Raw genomic sequence first — 6,783 nt, forward strand, 5'->3', positions numbered from 1 at the left:
CCGTCTGGGTGGAGCTCTCTGCCAGGTCCTTTTGTGACCCATGGCTGGTGGCTGCTGCCTGGGTGACCGGCAGGGCACGGACCTCACACTCCATTCCCAGCCGCTCCCTGCAGCCGGCAGTGTGGCAGGGGCTCCACGCTGGCTTCACACACACACACACACACACACATGTACACACACATGCACACACACATGCACACACACAATGCATAATGTACACATGCATACGTGCATGCAAGTGTGTGCACACACATGCATGCAAACACACACACACGCACGGGTGGCAGATGTTTAATGAGCACCAAGCAATGGGCTCTGAGCCCATGAACAGGTCAGGCAAGGCCCCCGCCGTGGCCAGCAGGTGAGGAGGCGGCCAGCACAGCCGGATCCTTGTGAAGGAAGCACTGGGGTGTGGGGTGTCCTCGCTGAGGAGGGGACAGTGCAGGTGCCGAAGAAACAGCGCTTAGTGCCTTGCTGTGGCTCTGGGTTATTATTATTGCTGTTGTTGCTATTGTTTTCATGTGGGCTATGCTGTCCAGCCCCTTTGCAAGCTTTCAAAAATCAAGATTCTCTTGCAGGCCAGGAAAATACCTGCCTGAGTGGCAACTGTCTTGGTACTTTACAGGAAAGATGGGCCAGGTAGCTTTCCTGAACCTATGCTTCCCCAAGAGATTCCACACTTCCCTGAGATCCCACACTCCCTGAAAGCCCACACTCCCTGAGATCCCACACTCCCTGAGATCCCACATTCCTTGAGATCCCACACTTGCTGAGATCCCACACTCCCTGAGAACCTCCACACTCCCTGAGATCCCACACTCCCTGAGATCCCACACTCCCTGAGATCCCACACTCCCTGAGATCCCACACTCTCTGAGATCCCACACTAGCTGAGATCCCACACTCCCTGAGATCCCACACTCCCTGAGATCCCACACTCCCTGAGAACCTCCACACTCCCTGAGATCCCACACTCGCTGAGATCCCACACTCTCTGAGATCCCACACTCACTGAGATCCCACACACCCTGAGATCCCACACTCCCTGAGATCCCACACTCCCTGAGATCCCACACTCCCTGAGAACCTCCACACTCCCTGAGATCCCACACTCCCTGAGATCCCACACTCGCTGAGAACCCACACTCCCTGAGATCCCACACTCCCTGAGATCCCACACTCCCTGAGATCCCACACTCCCTGAGAACCTCCACACTCCCTGAGATCCCACACTCGCTGAGATCCCACACTCTCTGAGATCCCACACTCGCTGAGATCCCACACACCCTGAGATCCCACACTCCCTGAGATCCCACACTCCCTGAGATCCCGCACTCCCTGAGATCCCACACTCGCTGAGATCCCACACTGGCTGAGATCCCACACTCCCTGAGATCCCACACTCTCTGAGATCCCACACACCCTGAGATCCCACACTCCCTGAGATCCCACACTCTCTGAGTGCACCTTTCATATTTCCAATTTGAGAAGAGAGTGGGCGTGGCACCCCGCCCCCCCCCCCCGCCCCCCCCCGCCCCCATCCTTCATCTATCCTTTCTGCCACCCCTGCCCTGTTCTGGAGTCTGTCCTGGCAGTTCAGTCTCAGCGGTGGGCTTCCCCTTGGCAGCCAGTGTTGTGGTTGGTTTTCCATTTTTGCCTTCCCCCTCCTTCATCTGTGATCAGAAGCATGTGAGCTGTGAATTCAATCCCTAGTCCTGAGGGGCAGGGGTGGGGTGGGGCGGGGTGGGGGTGGGGCAGGACCCCCACAGGTAGCCTGCTTGTCCCCAGCTTCTACTCCTCTTCCTCTCAGGATTACTTTCCTCTCTCTCTCTCTCTCTCTCTCTCTCTCTCTCTCTCTCTCTCTCTCTCTCTCTCTCTCTCTCTCTCTCTCTCCCTTGTGCTCCTGGCTGGGCCTGGGGGTTGGCACAGTGCTGGGCATCCTGAGCCCTGTGAGCCGTGTGTGCGGGGCATCTCTGAGCTCTGACCTGTCTCTTGCTGTGAGCCCCATCCAAGCCTGGTGCCCCCCACACCGGGGTACACTGACCAGGCCTCTCCACATGGCGGACTGGTGGGCCTAGACAGGAGCGGGAAGGAGAGCCCCAATTCCTGCTCCAAGGAGAAAGACCTGTGATGTTCATTTTATGGCACTGTCTCCTCGATGTTCCCCCGGGCATAGGTCCCGCTGTACCAGCTGAAAACAACAACAACAACAACACGAAAATCTTATTCGACTTCTGTCCCTTCATTTCCTTCCTCCCTCCCTCCTCCCCTCCCTCCCTTCTTCTCTCTCTCTCTTTCTATTTTACTCTTTCCCTCTCTCCTTCCCTTCCTTCTTTCTGTGCCAGAACTCAGTGTGTCCTATGGCGGCTCAGCTTGCTTATAGCTGGTGCTCTACCATTTGAGTTATGCTTTCGTCCCAGGTTTTTGCCAGTTAATTAGAGATGGAACTGAAATCCTCCAGGTCTCAGCCTCCTGAGCCTTGAGGAGAGCAGATGCAAGCCTCCAGTGCCCGGCTCCACACCCACTCTCTGACCTTCCTCTTCCAGACTCCAGGCCTGTCTCTGGGTTCTGATCGAAGAACATGCTCCTGCCTGGGCCTGGCCTGAAGGGGACTTTGGAGTCAGCCTGAGGCCCCCACCAAGTGTCTCCCAGGGCTGCACCCGCCCTGCAGCCCCTACAGCTCCTCTCTCAGCACCCCCAACTGCAGCCAGTTCCCATCCTTTGCTACACAAAAACCACTTGTCCCCAGATGGCCGCTCCTGGCTCATGAGCAATGAGAGCTGAAAAAGCACCATTCTAGACCAAAAGCAGGAGATAACAAGCCATCGGGTGCCCCGGATTCCTATGGCTTGTGTCATGGGCAACAGAGCTCAAAATAGCCAGTGCAGGCCCCGCCTGGCCTGGGAAGAAGCTGGCTGTCCCAGGGGTCGCTCCTTGGGACAGGACTGAAGGATCTGGTCCCCAATGCCCGCCTGGGACTCTGTGCCCGGCCTGCGTGCTCTGCTCCGTGGCTTGGGCCAGTTGGGTGTCCTCTGGGCTCTCGATTGCTGTGTGACGCAGCCAGAGTACATGGCACTGAGCCTCAGTTTCCCCAGATGTGGCAGAGAGTGAGTCGCTGAGCAGTAGCAGTTTTGAGGCTCAAGAAATTGGAGGATGAATGTGTCATGATGTTGGGCTGCTGGACTTGGGGGTGGAAGAAGTGTGCGTCCTCTCTGTCTGCAAATCTCAGTCCTCTCCTTCAGTGTTTACCCAGTTTACAGATATAGAAACTGAGGCTCGGTGAGGCGTTGGGGCTGGTTGGAGATGACTAGGGTCCACACATGGCCAGCTGGTGATTTTTTACTTTCTTCTGTGTGAGTTTAGAAATCATTTGAAACTACTACAATGGTTGAGCACCTTTGGCTTTCTTCCCTCAGTTTCTAGGTACTCAATGAATGCAATGACACCGGTAGTGCTACCTCCATAGAGAGACCTACGTGAACGCACACTTACTGTTCATGTGGCTGGACGGGAAACCCAGCTCTGCCGCCATGGGTGGCTGTGCAGGGCAGTGGGGTGGGGAGAGCTGGGGCTTGTGCTTCCTTGTTTGTTCTCCTCCATCCCATCCCCCCGGGGCCTTGCCTGTCACCCCAAAACAAAGGAGGACTGGGCCACCGAGGCTGGGGTGCCTCACCCACCGGGATGCTGGCTGGGCCGGCACTCTCTGGGGTACAACCTCCAGGAGAAAGTTCGAGGACACAAAGCTCCAGCAGAGGCCTGGCCAGGGCAGGGAACGCTCTCTGGGCTGAGCCGTGTCTGGGTCCCCCCCTAAAGAACTGCTCCTCAGCTGCAGGACGCACAGGGACCCCCAGGCGGCCCCCTTATGGGGCCCCAGCTCCGATCACACACCTGGGGTGGCAGGGAAGGGGGGTCTCCATGCAACAGTGACCCCCGTTTCTCACTTACACTGCAAGGCGCTGGCTTAGGCTTTGCCGGGATGCTTCATCTGGCCTGTGCAGGAGGAGGCCAGTGCCGAGGCCTCGTGTGGCATTGCCGGCTGTCTGGCACGTGAGCCCAGGCAGCTTCTCCTCCGGAGTCTCCTCCCCTGGGGCTCATGGCTGTGGAACCAGGCAATGACAGATCTGGGATAGGTTCATGTCACTGTGCCTGTGACCCATTGAGCAATGCAGCCTTGAGGGAGGACATCGCAGAGCTCTAGCCTCAGTTTCCCTATCCGTGATGGTGCCCTCCACCCCGGGGGCAGCTGGGAATGACACATGGGGTCAGGCGACCCCTGAGAAGGCCTGAGAGACTTGCTCCCTCCGAGGGGTACACGCTGGAGGCTTTCCCAGAGTCCTGTTTATTTTATTATTATTTTTTGTGCCAGTTCTGGGGCTTGAACTCAGAGCCTGGGCACTGTCCCAGGCTCTACCACTTGAGTCACACCTCCACTTCTGACTTTTTGCTGGTTCATTGGAGATAAGAGTCCCAGGGACTTTCCTGCCCAGGCTGGCTTTGAACTATGATCCTCAGATTTCAGCCTCCTGAGTAGTCAGGATGACTAGTGTGAGCCAACACTGGCTGGCTAGTTTCCCTGTCCTGTCTACTCCCTGGACCAGCGTTCTGGGGGTTCAGGTTGCTCCTGGAGGGATGCTGCCATCCACTGGCTGCCCTGGACACGCATCTTCTAGTTTGAATCCTTCCTACTGTCCTGTGTGGCTGGAGGGATCCTCTCCCCTCTTTTCAGAAGGGGAAACAGGCTCAGAGAGGAGCACACTGTGCTTGGAGTAGCCTCGGAGTGGAAGCAGCGGCGGTGGAATGCAGACCCCTGTTCCTGAAGAGAGCCTGGCACACAGTAGGTGCTCAGTGTGTGCTTCGTCTTGCAGGGCAGGGCTGGCTGGGTTGACCTCCCAGGTCAAATGGACCCAGGGGTCAGCTGGAGCGGGGCCTGGCCTGCATCACTGCTGGAGCGCCAGCCTCTGCCCCCAGCTTCCCAAGTGGCGGGAGAGATTCCTTTCACTCTTCACAGAGTGAGCGAAGTTACAGTGGAGTTACAACTACACCTTGCAGAGGGGGAAACTGAGGCACAGAGGACTGTGATCCACTGGACAGCCCCACAGAAGCAAAGCTGGCATGTTTTGACAATCCAGGACTATGAGATCCACCAACATCCACAACCAGACGCCTTGAAGACACCTAGGACCCCAGACAGCCCTTTCTGCCCGTGCTGACACCCATTAAGTGTTTGGCCAAGCTCTGCTTGGCAAGCTAGACGCAGCCCCTGTGCGTGCGCCTAAACAGGGACTTCCTGTATGAACCAGGGACAGGACGCTTTGTGCTGAGACCCAGCGCCCCCTTGTGGGGCTATGCTGTTCCTCACAGTTCATTTCTGTGTCCTGTGAAGATCTCTTATGTGAGCCCTAAAGGAATGATTACTGGCAAATCCATTCCACTCCTCCCCCAGGGAGCTAGCTGAGTGGCCCAGGAATTCTTTAGCTGGAATTAATTAAACACACTTTATTGAGGACATCCTACTTTTACAGGGTGCTGTGGGCACTCATTTCCTTTTATTTTCTCAAAATAAATATATCTTTTTGTGGGGTTTAAAAATGCACATTCCTTTCTGTAACTGTAATCCCTCTGTACATCACCTTTATAATAACAATAAAGTAAATTTAAAAACAATGCATGCTCTAATCCAGGTACTGGTGGCTCACGCCTGTCATCCTAGCTACTCAGGAGGCTGAGATCTGAGGATCGCAGTTTGAAGCCAGCCCAGGCAGGAAAGTCTGTGAGACAATCTCCAGATAACCACCAAAAAGCCAGAAGTGGAGGTGTGACTCAAATGGTAGAGCAAAAGCCTTGAGCAAGTCAGGTGGGATCATGAAACTGTGAGTCCAAACTCCTCCTCTCCTTTCCCCACCCCCAAAGTAGAGCCATCTTAGATGACACCTTTGGGCACAAGCTTCACAATAACGGGTCTGGCAATGATTTTTTTTTTTTTGGTTGGTCGTGGGGCTTGAACTCTGGGCCTGGGCACTGTCCCTCAGCTCTTCAGCTCAAGGCTAGCACTCTACCACTTGAGCCACAGCACCACTTCTGTCTTTCTAGTGGTTTATTGGAGATAGGAGGCTCACAGTCTTTCCTTTCCAGGCTGGCTTTGAACCGAGATCCTCAGATCTCAGCCTCCTGAGTAGCTAGGATTATAGGTGTGAGCACCGGTGCCCGGCTTTGGCAATGATTTTTGAATGTGACACCAAAGGCATGTACAACTCCAACAGGCACATCAGATTTTATGAACATTAAAAAAAAATGTCCAGAAGTGGCGCTGTGCCTCAAGTGGTAGAGTGCTAGCCTTGAGCACTAAGAGGCTCTGGGACAGTGCCCAGGCCCTGAGTTCAAGCCCTAGGACAGGCGAAAAGAAAAGGAGGCAGAGGAGGAGGAAGGGGAGGAAATTTTTTTAAATGCCCATCAAAAGACAATATCAGTAGACTAAAAAATAAACTACAGAATAGGAGAAATATCATTTGCAAATCATATCCTGATAAAGGATTAAAATCCAGAATATATACAGAACTCCTAAAATTCAACAACACAAACCCAAACAGAGCAAAGTGTGTGTCTTGGCAGTAGGACACCAGCGTGGCAGGTGCAAGGCACCAGTTCAAGCCCAAGTACTGCCAAAAAGGAAACAAAACAAAACAGAAAGCAGGTAAAATGTGGAGACAACTTGCTGCTGCATGTATAAATAAGCAAAACACGGTACACACAGGTAATAGAACATTACTCATTATTTTTATTTTG

Source organism: Dipodomys spectabilis, unplaced genomic scaffold (genome assembly GCF_019054845.1).
Source record: "Dipodomys spectabilis isolate Male_0828 unplaced genomic scaffold, ASM1905484v1 ptg000030l, whole genome shotgun sequence".
Lineage (NCBI taxonomy): Eukaryota > Metazoa > Chordata > Mammalia > Rodentia > Heteromyidae > Dipodomys > Dipodomys spectabilis.